The 24,751-nt window shown below is 46.3% G+C and overlaps 2 long non-coding RNA genes across 4 annotated transcripts in view; one reads left to right on the top strand and one right to left on the bottom strand.

Moving 5' to 3' along the window:
* LOC149119918 (uncharacterized) overlaps window positions 1–24,751 on the bottom strand; it is a 248,561-nt gene that overhangs the window by 121,236 nt on the left and 102,574 nt on the right. The gene's annotated exons all lie outside the window — the stretch shown is intronic.
* Window positions 1–24,751, top strand: part of LOC127489167 (uncharacterized) — a 72,610-nt gene that overhangs the window by 2,107 nt on the left and 45,752 nt on the right. For all 3 annotated transcript variants that reach the window (XR_011385177.2, XR_016227436.1, XR_016227435.1), the window contains exon 2: window positions 13,654–13,846. This is a non-coding gene — a long non-coding RNA (uncharacterized LOC127489167). The remainder of the gene's footprint in view (window positions 1–13,653; window positions 13,847–24,751) is intronic.

Below are 24,751 nucleotides of genomic sequence, written 5' to 3'. Positions count from 1 at the left end.
AGGTGGCTGTGAAGCTGCTGGGTCATCCCAGGGCTGCACCTGGTTGCATGCTCCCCAGCAATCTGCTCAAGGCCCATCTACCCTTGGTCTGACCACAGGTGTAGAGTTCAGCATTTCTTTCCCACATGTGGGCACCCTTTTCTCTGTGGGATTTATGTGGATTCCCCTGTTGGGAGTGAGGGGCTGTCTTGTTAGGCACATGAGGCCATTTGTATTTCCTTTTGGTAACCTGTGTGCTTCTGTTCAACCTGCATTTCTTTTGAGACATTGATGTTTTTCCCATTGAATTATGTATGCTTTCATTTTTAAAGATTGCATTTATTTATCTGAGAGGCACAGTAATATTAAGGGGTGGTGGTGGTGGGGAGTGATCCTGAGATACTCCATCTACTGTACATGCTCCATCTATTGATTCCCTTCCCAAGTGGTCACACTGGTGAGAGCTGGGCCGATCTGAAGCCGTGAGCCAGGATGTTAGGACCTCTTCTTCCTTCCTCTTTCAAGTGGGGATGGGATGGGAATAGCAATGGGAGCAGCAGAGCTCAGGCAGCAGCTGTTTGTATTGCAGAGACTGTTAGTAGCCCCAGTTGATGTGTGGGACACTGAGGCCCAGAGCCACCAAGTACCTCTCTCATGGTGGGGGTCTGGAATCCAAACTCTTAGCTGTCAGCTGAACTTGTAACTGCACCCTCCTGTCAGTGAGGTGGGAGGGAGGAGGAACTGAAGGCGATGTTGCTGGCAAAGCCTCGACACAAAGGAGCTGCTCAGGAATGACAGCTGTGTCCAGTTAGTAGCATGGAGCTTAATCCAGATCTCCCACATGGGTGTCAGGCACCTAACTACCTGACCATCCCTTGCACTCTCCTACGACCCACACTAACTTCTTCTTTTTTTTGTATTAAGTTTATTGATTTATTTGAAAGAGTTGCAGGGTGGGGGAGAGAGAGGGAGAGAGACAGAGAGTTCTTCCATTAGCTGGTTCATTCCAGAGATGGCTGTGATGGGCAGGCTGAAGCCAGGCACCAGGAGCATCATTCAGTTCTCCCATGTGGGTGGCAGGGCCAAACATTTGGGTCCTGTTCCTCTAATTTTTGCAGGTCATCAGCAGGGAGCTGGATTGGAAGTAGAGCAGCTGAGCAATGAACTGACCACCATATGGATGCCAGCATTGCAGGCAACAGCCTTATACACTAAGCCACAGGGCTGGCCTCCACATGAACTTCTATTTCTCTCATATTGTTCAGCCAAAGCCACATGGACCAACTTATTTAAAAAAATGAAACCTATGATTTTTAGTTTCTGCCTACATTGATAGAATATTATACAATAAAATCATCTTGTTAATTTGTGTGGCAACAAATTTGCTGTGTTTCCAGTGCACTTTGTTATTGGCAAAGCTGATGCTCAAAATATAGTAAGAATCACTAGAAGCACATTTAGCCTAGTGATTAAGATGCTCATTAAGAGACCCACACATCGGAGCTGGTGCTGTGGCGCAGCAGGTTAAAGCCCTGGCCTGATGCGCCGGCATCCCATATGGGCACCGATTCTAGTCCAGGCTGCTCCTCTTTCGATCCAGTTCTCTGCTATGGCCTGGGATAGCAGTAGAAGATGGCCCAAGTTCTTGGGCCCCTGCACGCACATAGGAGACCCAGAAGAAGCTCCTGGCCCCTGGCTTTGGATCGGCACAGTTCCGGTCATTGCAGCCATCTGGGGAGTGAACCAGTGGATGGAAGACCTCTCTCTCTGTCTCTCTCTCTCTGTGTCTCTGTCTTTCAAATAAATACAAGAAATATTTACAAAAAAACCCACATCATTGGACCTAGGTTCAGTTCCTCCTGTCTTTAGCTCCTGATTCCAGCTTCCTGCTAATGCAGACTCTAGAAGGCATCAGTGATGGCCTGAGTAAGTCAATTCCTGCCAGCCACAGCCACATGGGAATCCTTGGTTGCATTTCCAGCTCCCAGCTTCAGTTCCTACCTGGTTTATCCCATTTGGTTGCAAGAATTTTGGGAATAAACCAAAAAATGGGAGTACCATCTGTGTCTCAGCCTCTCCAAAAATTTAAAGACTTAGAAGATGTGTTCATTATTGAAAGGCAGAGTGACAGAGAGGGAGACACAGAGAGATCTTCCATCCACTGGTTCACTTCCTAGAATGCCACAGCAGCCATGTGTGGAACTCCATCATGATTTCCCACATGCGGAACAGGGACCCAAGTACTTGGGGTACCTTCAGCCTTTGCAGGCACATTAGGAAGAAGGCAGATATGCAGTGGAGGAGCCAGGACTCAAATCATTACTCCAGCATGAAATGCCAGCGTCATTGTTGACAGCCTAAACCATAGTGCCATGATGCTGTCACCACAAAATAAATAACTTTAAAAATCTTTTAAATGCATAATGAGAACACTGGAGTTGCCCCAGTGGTGGGGGAAGACAGGGAGCCCGCCAGCCAAGGACATGTTACAGGCTGAACCTACTAGGTCCCTGCTGTCTGGCAGGGGGCACTGTGGAGTAAAGCATGCTCAAATGATTGAGTACAGTGAGGCTTTGGTGGTACTAGGCAAGACTGACGTTTATTGCACCTGGCAAGCAGCAGAATTTGGCCCAAATGCTTGCCCCATTTCCAATGTGTGGGAGACCCAGCTGGAATTCCTAACTCAAGGCTTTGGCCTGGCCCAACCATGATCATTGAAATCATTTGGTGAATGAACCAGTAGATGGAAAATCTCTCTCTCTGTTTCTAGCCCTCTCTATCTGTAATCTGTCTTTCAGAGAAATAAGTCTTTTTTTTTTTATAAAAGGCCCCTCCTTGCAATGCCATTGCACTGGGGGCTAAGTTTCCAGCACAGGTATTTTGGGAGGACATTTGAGCCACAGCATTCTTTCAAGGAAGCAGCCAGCAGTGCAGACAGGTGAGGGCTTTGCAACCTTCCTGCAAGACAGCTCTAGTGGGTGGGCCAGAGAGTGGGGCCAGGAGGAAAGACTCTGTTCTGTCCCACAAGGACCACAGGCAGGGCGTGGCAGCTGAGAGGCCCCCATCCTGTAATTGGTTAAGGAGAAGCAGCCACTCTTTTCAGCCAGGAGAGAATCCTGGGCTCCCATCCCTTCAGTTCAGCCACAGGCTTCCTGCTCAGGGGTCAGTCCTTGTGAACACCAGTGTGTTGGGCTCCACAGCCCCCTGGCCCACATGATGGAAACTTTCCAATAGGATTAGACCTTCCCTGGTAGCTGTCACACAGGCCAGTGCTTTCTGACACAGGATCTGCAGAGCAGACACATGAGCACAAGAGACAGGGAGGCTTTTGTATTGAACACTGCCATCTAATGTCAATGTTCAGCCAGCAGGAGGCCACAAGACGAGGGGTTCTCCTGAGTAAGAGGTGTGCCACAGGTTGGAGGGCGGAGGAGAGGATCAGACAGATGGGAGGGTCTCCAGATGAAGAGACTAAGGAATCAGGTCTGGAGGCCAGAAAAGGCAGGAAGCAGGTTGGCAAGGGGGTCCTGCATCCATGGCCATGTGTCCCTCGTCAGACACTGCCTGGGCGGTAGGACAGCAGCAGCTATGAGGGTCCACATCCCTAGGGCTTAGATAATCTGCTCCAGAGGTGCAGGGAAAGGCAGGAATGCAGGCAAAATGGTCCCCTGGAGACAGCTGTAAGCCCCAAGAGGAGAGGCTGGCATGGAAAGAAATACCCATGGGCTTTTTAAAAAAGAGTTTTCTTTTTATTTATTTATTTGAGAGGAACAGACAGAAAGAAAGGACTTCTATCTGCTGGTTCACTGCCCTGATGGCTGCAATGGCCAATGCTGAGGGGCGGAGCCAAGATGGCGGAATAGTGAGGGTGTGCACCGATAGTCCGGGAAAATTTAGTTTAATAAAAGTGGAGTTATGGTAGCCTCAGAAAAAGGATCAGGAAAAAATTGCAGAGGAAACTCTTCCGGATCTAGTAGCTATGACTCAGAGGACCTACTGGGAGAGCAAGGTTGCCCACCACGCGGAAGCCGAGCTGCGGGAGCCGCAGGGTCTGCGTGCCAGTGCGGGAAGGGGAGTGGATGTGGCACAGACACCAGCGGGGAGAGGAGGGTGGCCAGGACTCCGAGTCCACACCTTGGTGCTGGAAGGGGAGGTGAGCTGAGTAACCGGAGACATTGGTGGGGAAATGGCAGACAGAATCTAGAGGGAAGCAGGCTTTGAAGCGGGAAAGTTCACCAGACTGACTACAGGAGAGAAGGAAAAAGAAAAAAGGGTGGGGGGGTACTGGTACAGACTAGTTTCTCTCTCCGCCAACCTTGCAAAGGCGAGCAAGAGACAAAGAGCAGGCCCCACTCAGGATATACATAATAAAAGGGGAGAGCTAAGGCTACAATTCAGTAACCTAGGCAACCCAGTGCGAGTCTGCAGGAGAAACTGAGCTGGCACAGACTCTTTGGGTAGAAGCCAGAGATCGGAAACTAAATACCATCAATTCTGCTCAGCCGTGCGGTATTACTTACCTCCTGAATAAAAAATAAAATAAATAAATAAATAAATAAATAAAAAGAGACAGATTTCCATGCGTAACCTGAGGGTGTCACCTTTGCACACCTGTAACCTGGAAGAACCAAGCAGAGCTCTCAGGCCACACCCATCTCAAGCCTCCAAGGCTCCTCCAACAGCAGGCAGTCCACTTTACACAGACATAGTATTAAAAAAAAACTCACAGTGAGGGAAGAAGAATTAACTATGCCAAGCAACAACAGAGACATTCTAGTACAGGAAGCTCATAGAACCCCCAGTAAACATGACCAAAAAGATCCTCACCACGACACGTTGTAATTAAACTCACCACAGTGAAACATAAAGAAAAGATCCTAAAATGTGCAAGAGAGAAACGTCAGATTACTCTCAGAGGATCTCCAATCAGACTCACAGCAGACTTCTCATCAGAAACACTACAGGCTAGGAGGGAATGGCGAGACATAGCACAGGTGCTGAGAGAAAAATTGCCAGCCCAGAATATTATATCCTGCTAAGCTCTCATTTGTGAATGAAGGTGAAATAAAGACCTTTCATGGCAAACAGAAATTAAAAGACTTTGTGGCCACTCGTCTGGCCCTGCAAAAGATGCTTAAAGATGTGCTACACTCAGAAACACAGAAACACGGCCATCAATATGAAAGAAGGGAAAGGAAGAACACCTACCAGTAAAAGAGCATGGGAAGCTCAAAGCATATACTAGAAATATCTCCGGGAAAATGGCAGGGCAAAGTCACTATGTATCAATAGTCACATTAAACGTTAATGGACTTAACTCTTCAGTTAAAAGACACCGATTGGCTGATTGGCTTAAGGAACAAAACCCAACTATTTGTTGCCTACAAGAAACACATCTCTCTAACAAAGAGGCAAGTAGACTGAAAGTGAAAGGTAGGAAAAAGATATCCATGCCAACAGAAACCAAAAAAAAGCAGGTGTAGCCATATTAATATCAGACAAAATAAACTTTAATACAAAAACTGTTAAGAGAGACAAAGAGGGGCACTATATAATGATTAAGGGTTCAATTCAACAGGAAGATGTAACTATTATAAATGTATATGCACCTAATTACAGGGCACCGGTTTATTTAAAAGATATGTTAAGGGACTTCAAGGGAGACTTAGATTCCAATACAATAGTACTGGGGGACTTCAATATTCCACTCTCAGAAACAGATCATCCTGACAGAAGATCAACGAGGAAACAGCAGATTTAATTGACACTATTGCCCAAATGGATCTAACAGATATCTACAGAACTTTCAATCCTGCATCTAAAGACTTTACATTCTTCTCAGCAGTGCATGGAACCTTCTCTAGGATTGATCACATACTAGGCCATAAAGCAAGTCTCAGCAAATTTAAAAGAATTAGAATCATACCATGCAGCTTCTCGGACCACAGTGGAATGAAGCTGGTGATTAACAACTCAGGAAACCCTAGAAAGTATGCAAACACATGGAGACTGAACAACATGCTGCTGAATGAACACTGGGTCATTCAAGAAATCAAAAGAGAAATCAAAAACTTTCTGGAAGTAAATGAGGATAACAACACTACATATCAAAACTTATGGGATATGGCAAAAGCAGTATTGAGAGGCAAGTTTATAGCAATAGGTGCCTATATCAAGAAATTGGAAAGGTACCAAATAAATGAGCTTTCAGCGCATCTCAAGGAGCTAGAAAACCTACAGCAAACCAGACCCAAATCTAGTAGGAGAAGAGAAATAATTAAAATCAGACAAGAAATTAACAGGATTGTGTGGGGAGCAACTCGGACTAGACTAAGTTACTCGAATTAAGACTTATTCTATGCATCGGCTCTCCCAAAATATGGCGCTGAGAAGGGAGTAAACATCTTCTACACAGCTGCCTCTCACCAATTTGATTGACTGAGCTGCAGGAGCTGATCTTGCTCCTGATTGGAGGAGAGCAGCGTACTCGGCGTGTGGGTAGCAGAGTTGGGATTGGTGGAAGAGGACTATAAAGGAGGAGAGAGACGGCATGCACCAGGAACATCTAAGGGGAACATCTAAAGGGAACACCTGAGCAGCCCCCGAGAGAGCCGGCCTGCAGCGTGCCGTTCCCCCGCGGAAGTGGGGAAAGTGGCAGGGTGAACCGCCCTTCCATGGAGGTGGAAGGGTCGGTAGCCAACCCGGGAAGAACCAGCAGCAAACCCGGGGAGGGCTGAGCAGACAAAAGAACAGCGCAGGGTCTAGTGTCGTTCCTCCACGAAGAGGGGGAGCGACAGGATTGAATCCAAAAAAAATTACAAAAAATCAGCCAAACGAGGAGCTGGTTTTTTGAAAAAATAAACAAAATTGACACTCCATTGGCCCAACTAACTAAAAAAAGAAGAGAAAAGACCCAAATCAATAAAATCAGAGATGAAAAAGGAAATGTAACAACAGACACCACAGAAATAAAAAGAATCATCAGAAATTACTACAAGGACTTGTATGCCAGCAAACAGGGAAACCTATCAGAAATGGATAGATTCCTGGACACATGCAATCTACCAAAATTGAACCATGAAGACATAGAAAACCTAAATAGACCCATAACTGAGAAAGAAATTGAAACAGTAATAAAGGCCCTCCCAACAAAGAAAAGCCCAGGACCCGATGGATTCACTGCTGAATTCTACCAGACATTTAAAGAAGAACTAACTCCAATTCTTCTCAAACTATTCAGAACAATCGAAGAAGAGGGAATCCTCCCAAATTCTTTCTATGAAGCCAGCATCACCTTAATCCCTAAGCCAGAGAAAGATGCAGCACTGAAAGAAAATTACAGACCATTATCCCTGATGAACATAGACGCAAAAATCCTCAATAAAATTCTGGCCAATAGAATGCAACAACACATCAGAAAGATCATCCACCCAGACCAAGTGGGATTTACCCTGGTATGCAGGGATGGTTCAACATTCGCAAATCAATCAATGTGATTCACCACATTAACAGACTGCAGAAGAAAAACCATATGATTATCTCAATAGATGCAGAGAAAGCATTTGATCAAATTCAACACCCCTTCATGATGAAATCTCTAAGCAAATTGGGTATAGAAGGAACATTCCTCAATATAATCAATTTATGAAAAACTCATGGCCCGCATCCTACTGAATGGGGAAAAGTTGGAAGCATTTCCACTGAGATCTGGCACCAGACAGGGATGCCCACTCTCACCACTGCTATTGAACATAGTTCTGGAAGTTTTAGCCAGAGCCATCAGACAAGGAAAAGAAATTAAAGGAATACAAATTGAGAAGGAAGAAGTCAAACTATCCCCCTTTGCAGACGATATGATTCTGTACTTAGAGGATCCAAAGAACTCTACTAAGAGACTATTAGAACTCATAGAGGAGTTTGGCAAAGTGGCAGGATATAAAATCAATGCACAAAAATCAACATCCTTTGTATACACAAGCAATGCCACAGCTGAGAAAGAACTGCTAAGATCAATCCCATTCACAATAGCTACAAAAACAATCCAATACCTTGGAATAAACTTAACCAAGGACGTTAAAGATCTCTACGATGAGAATTACAAAATCCTAAAGAAAGAAATAGAAGAGGATACCAAAAAATGGAAAAATCTTCCATGCTCATGGATTGGAAGAATCAACATCATCAAAATGTCCATTCTCCTAAAAGCAATTTATAGATTCCGTTAACTTTAAACACCTAAGAATAATTGTGTGTTGATTACAGAGTTCAATCAATATTATTAAGTAGAACCAAAAAAGTACTAAAAAGGATAAAGTATTAAGTTGTACATCAACAGTCAGGACAAGGGCTGCTCATGTCACTCTTTCTCGAAGTGCCCATTTCATTTCAACAGGTTTCCTTTTTGGTGCTCAGTTAGTTGTCACCGATCAGGGAGAACAAATGATATTTGTCCCTCTGGGTCTTGCTTATTTCACTCAGCCTGATGTGTTCCAGATTCCTCCATTTTGTTGCAAATATCCGGATTTCATTGTTTTTGACTGCTGTATAGTATTCTATAGAGTACATGTCCCATAATTTCTTTATCCAGTCTACTGTTGATAGGCATTTGGGTTGATTCCAGGTCTTAGCTATTGTGAATCGAGCAGCAATAAACATTGAGGTGCAGACTGCGTTTTTGTTTGCCAATTTAATTTCCTTTGGGCAAACTTCAAGGAGTGGGATGGCTGGGTTGAATGGTAAGGTTATATTCAGGTTTCTGAGGAATCTGCAGACTGACTTCCATAGTGGCTTAACCAGTTTGCACTCCCACCAACAGTGGGTTAGTGTCCCTTTTTCCGGACATCCTCTCCAGCATCTGTTGTTGGTAGATTTCTGTATGTGAGCCATTCTAGCCGGGGTGAGGTGAAACCTCATTGTTGTTTTGATTTGCATTTCCCTGATTGCTAGTGATCCTGAACATTTTTTCATGTGCCTGTTGGCCATTTGGATTTCCTCCTTTGAAAAATGTCTATTGAGGTCTTTGGCCTATCTCTTGTGTGGGTTGTTTGTTTTGTTGTTGTGGAGCTTCTTGATCTCTTTGTGGATTCTGGTTATTAACCCTTTATCTGTTGCATAGTTTGCAAATATTTTTTCCCATTCTGTCGGTTGCCTCTTCACTCTCCTGACTGTTTCTTTTGCAGTACAGAAACTTCTCAATTTGATGCTATCCCACATGTTAATTTTGGCTTTGACTGCCTGTGCCTCCAGGATTTTTTCCAAGAGTCTTGGGTCTTTGCCTGTGCCTATATCTCGCAGGGTTTCACCAATGTTCTCTAATAACTTGATGGTGTTGGGTCGTAGATTTAGGTCTTTAATCCATGTTGAGTGGATTTTTGTGTAAGGTGAAAGGTAGGGGTCTGGCTTCATGCTTCTGCACATGGAAATCCAGTTTTCCCAGCACCACTTATTGAATAGACTGTCCTTATTCCAGGGATTGGTTTTGGATCCCTGATCAAATATAAGTTGGCTGTAGATGTTTGGGTTGATTTCTGGTGTTTCAATTCTGTTCCATTGGTCTATCCATCTGTTTCTGTACCAGTACCATGCTTTTTGATTACCGCTGCCCTGTAGTATGTCCTGAAATCTGGTATTGTGATACTTCCAGCTCTGTTTCTGTTGTACACGATTGCTTTAGCTATTCAAGTTTTCCTGTGTCTCCATATGAATTTAAGCATCATTTTTTTCTAGATCTGAGAAGAATGCCTTTGGCATTTTGATTTGTATCACATTGAATCTATAAATTTCTTTTGGAGAATGGACCTTTTGCTGATGTTGATTCTTCTAATCCATGGGCATGGAAGATTTTTCCATTTCTTGGTATCCTCTTCTATTTCTTTCTTTAAGATTTTGTAATTCTCATAGTAGAGATCTTTAATATCCTTGGTTAAGTCCAAGGTGTTGGATTTTTTTGTGGCTATTGTGAATGGGATTGATTTTAGAAGTTCTTTCTCAGCCATGGCATTGCCTGTGTATACAAATGTTGTGGATCTTTGCACATTGATTTTATACCCTGCTACTTTGACAAACTCTTCTATGAGTTCCAATAGGCTCTTAGTAGAGTTCTTTGGGTCCCCTAAATAAAGAATTATGTCGTCTGCAAAGAGGGATAGTTTGAGTTCTTCCTTCCCAATTTGTATCCCTTTAATTTCTTTTTCTTGCCTAATAGCTCTGGCTAGAACCTCCAGAACTATATTGAATAGCAGTGGTGAGAGTGGGCATCCCTGTCTGGTACCAGATCTCAGTGGAAATGCTTCCAACTTTTCCCCATTCAATAGGATGTTGGCTGTGGGTTTTTCATAGATTGCTTTGATTGTATTGAGGAATGTTCCTTCCAAACCCAGTTTGCTTAGGGTTTTCATCATGAACGGGTGTTGTAGTTTATCGAATGCTTTCTCTGCATCTATTGAGATAATCATATGGTTTTTCTTCTGCAGTCTGTTAATGTGGTGAATCACATTGATTGATTTGCGAATGTTGAACCATCCCTGCATACCAGGGTAAATCCCACTTGGTCTGGGTGGATGATCTTTCTGATGTGTTGTTGCATTCTATTGGCCAGAATTTTATTGAGGATTTTTGCGTCTATGTTCATCAGGGATAATGGTCTGTAATTTTCTTTCAGTGCTGCATCTTTCTCTGGCTTAGGGATTAAGGTGATGCTGGCTTCATAGAAAGAATTTGGGAGGATTCCCTCTTCTTCGATTGTTCTGAATAGTTTGAGAAGAATTGGAGTTAGTTCTTCTTTAAATGTCTGGTAGAATTCAGCAGTGAATCCATCGGGTCCTGGGCTTTTCTTTGTTGGGAGGGCCTTTATTACTGTTTCAATTTCTTTCTCAGTTATGGGTCTGTTTAGGTTTTCGATGTCTTCCTGGTTCAATTTAGGTAGGTTGCATGTGTCCAGGAATCTATCCATTTCTGATAGGTTTCCCTGTTTGCTGGCATACAAGTCCTAGTAGTAATTTCTGATGATTCTTTTTATTTCCATGGTGTCTGTTGTTACATTTCCTTTTTCATCTCTGATTTTATTGATTTGGGTCTTTTCTCTTCTTTTTTTAGTTAGTTGGGCCAATGGAGTGTCAATTTTGTTTATTTTTTCAAAAAACCAGCTCCTCGTTTGGCTGATTTTTTGGAATGTTTTTCTTGATTCAATCCTGTTGATTTCTTCTCTGATTTTAATTATTTCTCTTCTCCTACTAGATTTTGGTCTGGTTTGCTGTAGGTTTTCTAGATCCTTGAGGTGAATTGAAAGCTCATCGATTTGGTGCCTTTCCAATTTCTTGATGTAGGCACCTATTGATATAAACTTTCCTCTTAACACTGCTTTTGCTGCGTCCCATAAGTTTTGGTATGTTGTGCTGTTATCCTCATTTACTTACAGAAAATTTTTGATTTCTCTTTTAATTTCTTCTATGACCCATTGTTCATTCAGGAGCATGTTGTTCAATCTCCATGTGTTTGCGTATGCTCTAGGGATTCCTGAGTTGCTAATTTCCAACTTCATTCCTTTATGGTCTGAGAAGCTGCATGGTATGATTCTAATTCTTTTGAATTTGCTGAGACTTGCTTTATGGCCTAGTATGTGGTCAATCCTAGAGAAGGTTCCATGTACTGCTGAGAAGAATGTAAAATCTTTAGCTGTAGGATTGAAAGTTCTGTATATATCAGCAATCAGCCGAGACTCTTGCTATGAGCTGTCTAGGCTATGGAAGCCCCTTGGCTGCTCCACTTCTGATCCAGCTCTATGCCAATGCTTCTGGGGAAACAGTGGGAGATGGCCCAAGTGCTTGGTCTCCTGCCAGCCATGTGAAAGATCTGGAGGAAGCTCCTGGCTTGTGGTTTCAGGCTGGCCCAGTCCTGGCTATTACAGTCATCTGAGGGGACTGAACCAGTGGATTGATCTCCCTATCATCCCCCACTCCCCATCACTCTGCCTTTCAAGTATATAAATCTTTAAAAATAAACAAAGCATACTGTTCACTGGGTCTTGGTATATTCAGGTTTTCCTGTCTTGTAATTTCCGTACTTTTCTCATCATCTCAAAGGGAAACACCATACTCCTTGTCAGAGAACCTCATTCTCTCCACCTGCCTTGCCTTGGTAACCCTTATCTACCTCCTGTCTCTGTGGATTTATTTTCACTTCTGGCCATATCATGGAGATAGAGGGTCACTTTTATGTCTGTTTTCTTTCAATAAGCAAAATACATCCAAGGTTCATCCATATTGTAGCATATATCCACACCTGATCCTTTTATGGCTGAGTAATATCTACTGTGTGAACGAAGCATATTAATACTTTTCATTTATCACATGCTGGGTAAATGGGTCACTTACACATTTGGCTACTATGTATACTGACACTCTGAACTTTTCTGAAGAAGTCAAACTTTTAAGGGAGGGGCCGGCACTGTGGCTCACTTGGTTAATCTTCCACCTGCAGTGCCGGCATGCCATATGGGCGCCGGTTCTATTCCTGGCTGCTCCTCTTCCAGTCCAGCTCTCTGCTGTGGCCCAGGAAGGCAGTGGAGGATGGCTCAAGTGCTTGGGCCCCTGCACCCATGTGGGAGACCAGGAAGAAGCACCTGGCTCCTGGCTTTGGATAGGCACAGTTCCAGCTGTAGCAGTATTTGGGGAGTGAACCAATGAAAGGAAGACCTTTCTCTCTGTCTCTCTCTTACTTTCTGTAACTCTACCTGTCAAATAAATAAAACAAATTAAAAAAAAACTTGTGAGGGATTTGCAGAATAAAGTGTGATGTTTAAATTCCACAACATTACTAGCTATACTTTTTAAAAACGGATTACAGCCATACCAGTGTTCATCTTCTCAGAGATACTTTGTGCATGACAATTCATTCTGGAGGCCCTTGCATATCTTTGTCTTTGCCTTCCAACTTACTAGGATGTGAATTTCTACTAGTGCAGTTCATTGAACTCCATGTATATTTTTGCATCCTATGATGTGTCAGCGATAGAGGCATGAGAGATATTCCAGCTGCTGATTGACTCCTCTGAAGTACTTTCTACAACTGTAAGATCACAGCTGGGAACTGGGTTCCCAATCCAAGTTTTCCCCATGTGTGGAATGAGCCCAACGACTTGGACCCTCACTGCTGCCTCCCAATATTCATAGGAGCAGGAAGCTGGAAACAGGAGACAGAGCTAGGGAATCAAATTGAACCATTTCTTTGTTGGATATTGATGTCCTGTTTGCTTTATGACTAGGCCAAACACCCATGCATGTTTTGATTATTCTTGTTCAAAATGTTTAGGCAATTTGGGGACACAATTCATATATTCTTGCTGCCCCTGTCTCTCTCATATCCCTGTCTCTCTGGACTCTTTATGCATATGTGTTATGCTTGATGGTGTCCCACAGGTTTCTGAAACTATTGTTTGCTTATTATTCATTGGACTGGGCCATCTGCAGGGTCTGATCCACAGGTTCGGCGTTTCTTTTGCCTGTTCAAAGGCCTATTGTATGAGGAGTTTGTCCTGCAACGTTTAAGCCTTAGCACTCAATGTCTGTGTGGGAGGCTTTCTGTGGAAATAAGGTGTTCACAGGTAGAGTCAGGGATGATGAGCTCATCCTGTGTCAGAGTGGGTCCTGATCCATTGCTGTTGTCCTTCCATTCCAGGCAAATGTGGATGTGGAAGGAAGAAGACTCTGATGGCACAGGCAGAGGCTGGGAAGTTGCAGCTGCAAAGCAACAACCCAAGATGCAGCAAGTGCCAGAAACTAGGAAGAGCCCATGGAGGACCCTACGCTGGAGCCTTCAGATAGAGCAGGGAGCAGCAGGCCTCTGACATCAGGCCCTGCCCTCCAGAACTGTGAGCAACCTTCCAGCTTTAAAGCCAGGCAGATGGCAGTAAGGAGCTATGGTGACTCGAGGAAGCTGGTGCAGGCCCCTGCAGGGAGTTCTCAGTTGTTCTTTTGAATTCCAGAAACTTGAGTCACTCCTCTCATAAGATGTATTCCCTTACTGTTATTTCCTATCCTGTGAAACACTTCTCTTGATGTTTGTAGTGCTTAACACATAGATTCCTTCACTAATTTGAGTATAGTGTGAATGCCGAGTGCTCTGGGCCTAGTGAGTTCCATGTCTGTACTTCCTCAGAGGTAGTGTCAGCTGGCTGCAGTCTTGGTGATTCTGCTTGTGTTGGGAGATCCTGATGCTGAGCACTCCCAGGGTCAGTGCTTCCTGTGGAGGCCCCCCTGGACTCAGAACAAGTTGTGACAACAAGAGTGACATTTGCCAGACAAGGTCCCAGAGTCTGATTGCCCAGGCTGTTCATTGGTGCCTTCTTCCCAGCACATGGGTAGATTCTAGTACCCCAGGAGGAGCAAGAGGTTTGGCATTAGTCCTTGTGTATGTGAGAAATCCAGCACCTCGAGCCTCTCTCATTAGAGAAGGGTGCACCTGTGCATTTCTAGATTCCCAGGAGTGTGCCAGAGCTTCCTGAGTCCCCTACAGACACTCATGACTTAGCTCTGTGGCAATGTTATTGGGTTAGTTTGTCCTTTATCTAAGGGAGTTGTCAACTACTTAGAGTATCCACAAAGTTAAGCAGTGGCTGTGATAGTTTTGAGAGTTTTGCTGGGGACCATTGTACTTATCACCTTGGACAAGCTCAAGGTCAGGTCAAGTTCAGCCTAGAAAGTGGGTTCTTCCCGAAGGCAGCAGACTCCTCAGAGAGTGCTCATTCTCTATGAATAAGGCTTTGGGGAAGCCACAGACTGATTGTGCTCCCGGCAGTGGCTGCCCACTGCTGGTTTTCACCATGAATGTGGGCTTCCGTTTTCTGTGTTCCTGTGGAACTGCAGAGCAGCAGGTTGTACTCGGGACAGGGAGACTGCCACCAACCCCCTGTTCTTCCTGAGAGTCAGCTGTGCTTTGTTTTTCTGTGCTCAGTACTGCCTGGGTTCCTGCAGATGTTGGGTTAGTTTCCAGGATTCTTGAAATGCTAATGGCTTTTTGGCCCTTTTCCCTTTTGTGCTGGATGGTCTTGCTGCCCCTGCACCTTTGGGTATGTGGTCTTCAGGCCATCTGCTCCGTGCTTCCTGGCCTGCATACTCCTCCACATGGTGGCTAGTGGTGTTCGGTATGAATCCAGATTTCTCTGTCTTTTTTAGATAGGGCCCTCACTCTCCTATGCATTTCTCCCACTGAATCAAAAGATTAAAAACTTACAAAATGTTAATGGTGACTGTTTTTACCTGGTTTCTCACTGATTTATTGGAGGGCAGAATTGGAGGGCTTTCAGCTGCTGTTTACTATACAGTCATCTACTTCTCCTTTTTGTGGCAATTGTAAGGATATAGCACATAACTGACTACCCTTGGGAGCTTGTGACTGTCAGAATATGCTGTAAATTCTCTCTCAGAGTGAAGGGCCCGAGTGCTCAGGCGAAGAAGATATTTAGGTGTGTGTGGAGCTGCTAAAGGGCTGTGGACTCCCTCAGACAATGACAGAGGACATGGGTCCCATGTTGAGATGTCATGGTCCCAGCCTAACTTGGAAGTGCAGAGGCTGAAGTGGATGAGAGCAGCAGTGAGGCTGAGGGCACAGTGAAGAACCTAAGCAGCTACATCCTGTGCAAGATCTTGAGGAAAGCAAAGGAGGTGGAGGAGGGGGAGAGAAGGGGCTGGGAGGGGCAGGGCAGGGGTCACTGGCCCATGGGGTTGAGTCATGGCTTCTCCCATTCTGCCTTTCTCCAGTGCCTTCTACGACCAGTGAAGATGCCTTTGATCTCTGTCTTCATTGCTCTCTTCAGAGGTTCCATCAGCTTTGGACAGCTCTATAGGCTAGATGAGTTGGTGAGTGTTCTGCTCTCTTTGGCTGCTCCTTTGTTTTCAGAAACACACAGGTGATTCTGTAGAAATAGACCCTAAAAATCCTTCAGCCTCATCAGGATTTCACCAGCTTTACATGCACGTGTGTGTGTGTGTGTGTGTGTGTGTGTGTGTGTTGCTGTATGAAATACATCAGCTCAGTAATACGGTGCTAGAAAAAGAAGATCCATGTAGGAAATGGCATACTAAGAAGGTAGCTGGAGGAAGGAGAGACATTTGTATTGACAACCATGCACACAGCAAGAATAGTTCTAAGTAGCACAAAGACAGGTGGATAAATGTGTGTAGTATCGTCCCCTGAATAATAGAGTAGTTATGTCCCCTAGCAATTCCACTGCTGGTGATATGAGGAAATTTAGAATTCAAGGACAGTGGGATTTAAAGATACACCTAAAATATATACTTTGTCAATAGAAGGTAGTTTAAGTTCCAGACATTTTTGTAATAAAACAAACACTTAGTACTTTCCTCAATAACTAAGGATCTTGGCAATTTGGCCATGTCCATGGAGTCTTCCAGTTTGTATTTTTTAAAAGATAGATAGATAGGTAGATCTATTTACGTATTTATTTGAAAGGCAGAGTTAGAGAATGAGAGAGAGAATCCAGTCTCCCATCCACTGGTTCACTCCTGAAATGGCCACAATGGCTGGAATTGTGCCTTTCTGAAGCCAGGAGCTTCTTCCATGTCTCCCATGTGGGTGCAGGGGCCCGAGTACCAGAACTGTCATCTGCTGCCTTCCCAGGAGCAAAAGCAGGGAGCTGCATTGGAAATAGAACAGCCAGATGTTGAACCAGTGACCGTAGGGGATGCCAGCACCACATGTGGCAGCTTTCCTCACTATGCCACAGTGCCAGCTCAGTTCTTCCACTTCTTTACTGAAGAAAAATGGGTCACCTTCACAGATATTGGAAGAGGCAGGTTTTCAGCACAGCACCCGATGCTGCTTGGGACATGCACATCCCTTGTCAGAGTGCCTGGGGTTGAGTTCCTGTCCCACTTCTGATTAATTTTCTTCTGATGTGTACCCTGGGAGGCAGCAGGTGGTACTGGGTGCTGTTGGTTGACTGTGATTCAGGTAAGAGACCCAGAGTGCCTTCATGTCTGCTGACTGTGGCTTGGCTACAACTGGGCTGCTGTGGATATTTGCAGGGTGAACCTGCAAAAGAGATGCATCTTGATCTCTGTCTAAAGATTTTATTTATTTGTCTGAGAGGCACAGTAATATTAAGGGGTGGGGGGTGATCCTGAGATACTCCATCCACTGGAGATGCTCCATCTATTGGTTCCCTTCCCAAATGGTCACACTGGTGAGAGCTGGGCCGATCTGAAGCCATGAGCCAGGATCTTAGGACCTCTCCTTCCTTCCTCTTTCAAATGGGGATGGGATGGGAATAGCAATGGGAGCAGCAGAGCTCAGGCAGCAGCTGTTTGTACTGCAGAGACTGTTAGTAGTCCCAGTGGACGTGTGGGACACTGAGGCCCAGAGCCACCAAGTACCTATCTCATGGTGGGGGTCTGGAATCCATACTCTTAGCTGTCAGCTGAACTTGTAACTGCACCCTCCTGTCAGTGAGGTGGGAGGGAGGAGGAACTGAAGTTGGTATTGCTGGCAAAGCCTTGACACAAAGGAGCTGCTCAGGGATGACAGCTTCCTTGTGGTGTGGCCCTTGTTGTCTGCTGTCAGGTTGTTTCCTGTGTGCTCTGGGGAGCAGTGTTTGTCCCCTGGTAGAGATGAGTTTGGACAAATGTGCAGAGGTGCAAAACTGTTCAGGACGATGGACAGAATCGAGTGCTAACGGCTGAGCTAAGACCTCCTTGTGTCTTGCTGGTGAAGCCAGGCCCTTGCTTTTCTGGGTGGTGCTTTGTTTTTGACATGTCCCTATGTCTGTACCCAGGATCATTCAGTGCGGTTGTCCGAGGCTTAAAGCATTCAGTCCTTAGGTCTTTATTCCAGGGACTAGAAAATAGGGAGTATGAGAGAGAAGGTTGAATCCTCTGAGCACAGTAGTAATTCCTGTGAGTGGGATGCATGTGCAGTGATAAGGAATTCAGGGAGTGGCTCCTGAGAGGTCCAGCCTTGGTCTTGATAGATATTTGCCCTGAAGGTGGTTTGGTGAATGGGCATCCCAGTGGCAAGGAAAAGATCACAATGTGAAACCAGGAGAGATAACTTCAGACTCTTTGGGGAGGAAATGAGAGAAAAGCTGAATTTACCTTGTTGCAGAAAGAATTTAAGTCCATGTGTCAGTTTACTCATAATGTGCATTTTCCATGACCTTTTGAAGTCCCTTCATAAAGGAACTGCTGGAAGTAGCTCGTATAGACATCTTTCCTTAGTGTGGTGTGTTTATTGCCATCAGTGAACCTGCACTGATACTTTATTATTCACTAAAGGCCACAGTTTATTCAAATTCCTTAGCTGTACCCACATGTCTGTTTTCTGTACCAACACTGCATCCAGAATTTAGTCTCAGACTCTTCATGTTTTTCTTATAGAATCCATTTCCTACTTTGAAAGTTAGACACACCCACTCACATGCACACTGACACACACACACACACACACACAGTGAGAGAGAGAGAGAGAATGAGATCTCAAGACCTTCTATCTGCTAATTCACTTCCCAAATACAAAGGTGGGGCTGGGCCTGACTGAAGCCAGAAACTCCATCCTGTGCTCCCACATGAATGACAGGAACCCAAGCACTGAGGTCATCACCTGGGCCTCCCAGGGTGCACATGTGCAGGAAGCTGGATCAGAAGCAATGGTGGGACTCTATCTCAGGAAATCCAATATGGAATGGGGGCTTCCCAAGCAGATGGCAAATCTATTGTACTGCAATGCCTATCTCCTTAGACCTGACTTGATTATGATGAGATTGATGTCTTGAGAAGTCCAGGCCACAGATTGATAGGATGCACCTGCACTGGCATGTATGTGGGACTTGGTATTTCCTAGAGATTTCCAGGTTATGCAGCATGGTTTGGGGTTTGATTTGTGTGAGAGAGAGCAAGAAGGAAGACGACAGCATTCCAAGCATGTGGGAAGTGGGCCATAGGAAGGAAGATCTGAGTATGGCAGTTTCCATCTCTTTCTGCAGCTCTCCTAACAAATAAAATGAAAATAAGTTTTTAAAAACTTTGTTAGCTCTTCTTTTAGAAAAGATTGCCCCCTCCCTGGAGTTTTCTCCTCTCTAGCATGTGCACATTGTGCCCCCAGCAGTTGACCTATTACAGTCTGTGTTCCCTACCTACATTTGAGCCCTAGCAGAGGCCTGTGCTCAGTTAAGCTGGGATTCTCTGCATCTGACAGTCAAGGCAATTTCTGAAGGTGTGTTTTGCAAGTGACCTCACTTTTCTGTAGGATACAAGATGAATTGGTGAATTCAGGTGTTCAGCTTTTGTCTTGTGGCATGGCTGGGAGTGACTATTGATATGCTTTGTACTTGTGGGTTAAAAGATATAAATCAATTAATCCTTTTTTGGAAAATGGGACTCTAACTTAGCTTGTTTCCCCTGCAAATAGTCTCTTGGCTTCCCCTTTCCTGATCTGAATGGAAGAGCAACAAGGAGGACATCTCCGCATGTTGACAATCAGATCACCCGGGAATCAGTGACATCCTAGAGTTACGGTTGTCCTTGGTTATTGTGGGGCGATGAGTTTTCTTCCTCTGTTCTTCGTGGCCTGTGAGCTTCGATGCCAGATGTGTGCTTTCTGGCTGAGCTGTGAGTGTAGATTTCCCTAAGGGACCAGGTGTGAATGTGTAGAGTGTAGACTGCTGGTGTGTGTGAGGGGAGATCCAGCCAATTGCAGCTCAGAGAGGAGGTGAGAAGTGGTGGCTGCCATAGCCAGGATGACCCTTCCTGTCTCCTCCCTTCCTGGGTTCATTGATCCTGGGCCCCATCCCTTAAGTTCAGCCATAGCTTTTTTTTTCCTTCGTTTAGAGATTTATTCATATATTGAAAAGTCTGAGTTACAGAAAGAGAGAAGGAGAGGCAGGGAAAGAGAGTTCTTCCATCCACTGGTTCACTCTCCAGTTGGCTCCTAAGGCTGGAGCTCTACTGATCCAATGCCAGAAGCCAGAGGCTTCTTCCAGGTGTCCCATGTGTGTAGAGGGGCCCAAGGACTTGGGCCATCTTCTACTGTTTTCCCAGGCCATAGCAGAGAGGTGGATCAGAAGTAGAGCTCCCAGGATTTGAACCAGTACCCATATGGGATGCCAGCACTGCAGGCCATAGCTTCACCCACTATGCTGGCACAGGTGCCGGCCCATCAGCCACAGCTTTTTCTGCTCAGGAGGAGTCATTATGGCCTTTGGCTCCTTCTACTCCCTAGCCCCCAACCCTCCAGCCCCTGTTTCTTGCACCACAGGAACATTTTCCCATAGGATCTGACCTCCTGTCAGCACTCACACAAGCCAGCATTTCTCACACTGGATCTACAGAGCATAGACACAAAAAACAGAACGAGTATGGTGTTTAATATTAATAAGACTCTTGTGTGGTGAGGAGCCAGCTGGAGGCCATGAAAGGAGCTGCCTGGGAGCAGAGTTGTGCCATGTCCTGGAGGGGAGGGAGGAAGGGTCACGTGGGAGGGTCTATATCCATAGGTGCTGGGAAACTGGGTATGAAGATGCAAGGAAAGATGGGAAGGCCAGGCATAAAACTGCCCCTGGGACCAGCAGGAGGAAAACAGAGGGCAGGAGACGTGGTTGACCTTTCCATGGACTATGCTGGAAACTAGGGGGTGAAGGGTCCATGGCCTCCTCTGGAGGGGGAGTATAGGTTGGTGTTGTGTCCATGGGCTCCTCTGGAGGAGGAGCCTATGGGATTGTGGTATCCATTGGTTCCTCCCTTGGTGGTGCGTAGGAGGGTGTGGTGTCCAGGCACTACACTGGAGGAGGAGCCTATGGCATTGTGGTATCCATTGGTTCCTCCTTTGGTGGAGCTTGGGAGGTTGTGGTGTCCAGGGACTCCTCCCATGGGGGAGCACAGGAGGGTGTTGGTCAATAGGCTCCTCCCATGGTGGAATGTTGGGAGTGTGATATCCCTGGGCTCTTCCCGTGGTGGAACATGGGGAGGTGTGGATCCGCCCAAGATGTTTCTTATGGGGGCGTGGTGTCCATCAGTTCTGGTGGCTCATATGGCGGTGTGGTGTCCATCAGTTCTGGTGGCTCATATGGCGGTGTGGTGTCCATCAGTTCTGGTGGCTCATATGGCGGTGTGGTGTCCATCAGTTCTGGTGGCTCATATGGCGGTGTGGTGTCCATCAGTTCTGGTGGCTCATATGGGGGCGTGGTGTCCATGGGCTCCTCCTCCTGAGGTGGAGTGTATGGAGGAGTAGTGTCCATGGCTTCTTCCTGTAGGGGAGCAGAGAGGGATGAGTTGTTTATAGCTCTCTCCTTTCAGGGAACATATGGGGGTGATGTGTCCCTTGATACCCCCATTGGGGAGTATAGGGGGAGAGATGTCCATGGCTTCCTCCTGTGGAGGAGTATCAGGGGGTAAAGTGTCCATATCCTGGATAATTGGATGATGTACTTTGCAGGTTTGCTTCCTCCGCCTTCCATTGCCGGTTCGTCTGGTAGGATCAGGCGTGCTCAGTACAGGTCCTAGAAGGGAAAAGGCAGGAAGGATGTGAACTGCTGTGCACCTGGGCGACCTCAGCATCACCTCCCAAAGTGCTTTTGCTTTCTGTTACAAATGTATTATGTGTAAAGGTTGAGTTGGGGAGTGAGAAAACCAAAAGAGAGCTTCCATCTTCTGACTTGACCCTGAAATGGCCACCACAACTGGCAAGGTAGCTGGCCAGACAGGGGCCTGGCACTTCACCAGTGCCTTCCAAAATGGCCACGTACTTGAGCCATGTTCTACTGCCTTCCCAGGTATATTAGCAGGCAGCTGGGTTGGAAGTGCAGCAGCTGGGAATCAACCCAGCACTCCTTTGGGATGCTGGTGTTGCAGGCAGTGGCTGAGCCCACTGCACCACAGCACAGCACACACACGTGCTCCCCGCACTTCTACCACACCTCCCCTACAAGGCTTTCAGATTTCCATGATGATCAGGTTACCTAGCCTACGGGGTGGTGGCATCCTGGCCTTACCGATGTTCACTCTGTTGGAGCACACGCGTTGTCGAGTCTGAAGCCCGCAGAGAGTGGTCAGCAGTGCCACGATGGCCCTGAGTTTTCTTATCATCAGACTGGGTTGTCTGACTTTTGGTCTGTAAGACCTATGGTATTTTGCCCGTGGACCAACTGGTCCAGGGCCAGAGGCAGGAGTGTGACCCCGACCTGGGCCTGGGGGCCCCTTAGGTCGATGGTCAGCCCCCATTGCTGGGGCAGGTGAGGGGGGCAAAATTTGCTCCCCAAAGTTTTTGAAAAGAAGCTGGTGAGTCTCTATGCTGTGAAGACTTCCCAAAGCACTTTTGGCTGCTATCGCTCCGAAGGGCTAAAGCCAAAATGCCACATCTGCAGAACCTTAGTGGTCACAGAATGGGCACGTGTCACAGAACCTGCTGCTAGGGGTGCGCATCATAGAGAGCAGGGCCTGGAGATGGGTGTGTCCAGGACCCAGGCTAGGGGTGGAGTTTGCCAAGATGGCCTTAGGAGTGGCACATTGTGCAGATGACATGGGAGGAAGTGGCCCCAGCAAAGGCTGCCGATCCCCTCTGGACTCTTGTGTCCCTCCAGGCTCCTACTGAGGGCAGAGGGTGTCTGTATTGAGCATCATGAGCTGTTGGTAGTGCAGTGGCCCCCTCAGTGCTTTTCCAGGGCCTAGAGCCCTCAGGGCACTGGGCAGGACCCATTGCCCGATCCCTGACCCTCAGGTGGGTGAGTGCTAGGAGCGGTCTCTTGGCAAGCAGGTCCTGTAGGCTATGGCCGCATTGGTGTCACCCAGTGTGGGTCCTCCTTCTCTTGTCCTGGAAACACTGAGGAGAGAGCCCTCAGGGCAGAAATGGATATGCCCCTCAGAGCCTGAGGTGCTGGCAGCATAGTTTTGGGCCAGGTAGGCTGGGAGAGACATGCTGACCATATAACTGAGATTCCATTCCTGCGAGTTCTCTGGGGAAACGCCAAGTTGGATTTCCACAAAGACCTGTTTATCAATCTGTTGCTGCTCCATTCCCAGATCTAGATCCTGAGGTGACCCAACTTCATCCTCTTATTTAAAAAAAAATTTTTTTTATTTATTTGAATGACAGAATTAGAGAATGATCCTCCATCTGCCAGTTCTCTCCCCATGTTGCCACCACAGTCAGGGCAGGTCAGGAGAAAGCCAGGAGCTTCCTCCATGTCTCTCACATGTACAGGGGCGCAGGGACTTGGGCCATCCTCTGCTGCTTTCTCAGGCACATTAGCAGGGAGCTGCGTGTGCCTCAGGGTGTGGGATCGCACATTGCACCATGATGCCGGCCCACATCCAGCTTTCCTAGAGCGTGTCTTCGTGTTTCAGTTTTTCTGGGCATAGCACTGTGGGTCCTGTTGCTTTTCCCATCTGATTAGAGTCCCTTTTCTTCCTGTTCGGCAGAGTAATGAAACCTTAGGGCCGCACGATTCTTTGACCTTCTGCTCTGTTGTGACTGTTCCCCTTGGTGTGACCTTTGTACAAACAGAGCCTCACCCTCTGAGTCTGTGCTTTCTGTTGTGGGTTCTGCAGATGTCGTTTAGAGAATTTAAGGGCGAAAACACAGCCAGCAGTGATTTAAATCCTTAACGTTTCTCCTGCTCTTCATTACTCCTGATGTACCAGACTTCCTGTGGGCAGGATTTCACTTTAGCCTGAAGAATTCCATTCACTTGGTGCTATTTTGATGGCAAGTGGTCTTCTGATGACTGCTCTTAGTATTCCTTCTTCTCCACCACCCTTCCTTTTTCTGCATAGGGGGCTGAGATCCTTCAGGGTGTCTTGGTTCCCTCAAGAATCCTGGGAGATCTTTTCTTTCTGCACTTGGAGGACAGGGTTCTAGTATCCTGTGGACTTTGTGTTTTCTGATGAGAAGTCAAACCCTCTCATGTGGGTATTCCCTTGTTGGGAGTGTGCCATTGGCTCTGATTTCAAGATTCTTCCCCCCCCTTTTTTTGTGGATTGTTCACATGTCCCTGTAATGCTTCTGAGCTACTTGGATTGTATTCCTAAAAGGATGATCTTCCTGACCATTGGATTCTTTATAGATTTTGTTGTTCACTGCTCCCCCATTTCTCCCCCCCCCCCATTTCAGGCTCCCAAACATTAGGACTCTTGCTCTGGTTCACACATCTCTGAGGCTCCATTCACTTAGCCTCCACCTTCTTCCCTTCTCTTTGTTCTTCAACTTGTACCTTTCTGTTGATTGGCATGTAATCTGATCCTTCCTCTTTTTCTACACTCTGGCCCTGATTCAATCCATTGCATTTTTTTTTGACAGGCAGAGTAGACAGTGAGAGAGAGAAAGAGACAGAGAGAAAGGTCTTCCATTTGCCCTTGGTTCACCCTCCAATGGCTGCCATGGCTGGCGCCCTACGCATCGTGGTGATCCAAATCCAGGAGCTAGGTGCTTCTCCTAGTCTCCCATTGGGTGCAGGGCCCAAGGACCTGGGCCATCCTACACTGCACTTCCGGGCCATAGAAGAGAGCTGGCCTGGAAGAGCGGCAACTGGGACAGAATCAGGCACCCCGACTGCGACTAGAACCCGGTGTGCCAGCACCGCAAAGTGGAGGATTAGCCTGTTGAGCCACGGCGCCATCCCATCCATTGCAGTTTGATAGGTATGTTGTACGTTCAGGCCTGACATTTCCAGCTTGTGTTTTTCATGTAATTCTTCGTCTGCTCGGAACACTTTCTTCCATCAATTTCAAGAGCATTTGCCTTTCCTTCTTTGGAAATGGTTAGAGGAGAT

Source organism: Oryctolagus cuniculus, chromosome 21, assembly GCF_051225735.1.
Source record: "Oryctolagus cuniculus isolate XC-2025 breed Fujian yellow rabbit chromosome 21, ASM5122573v1, whole genome shotgun sequence".
Classification (NCBI taxonomy): Eukaryota; Metazoa; Chordata; class Mammalia; order Lagomorpha; family Leporidae; genus Oryctolagus; species Oryctolagus cuniculus.
The sequence above is the reverse complement of the archived record's forward strand: the minus strand, read 5'-3'. Positions and strand labels throughout refer to the sequence as shown.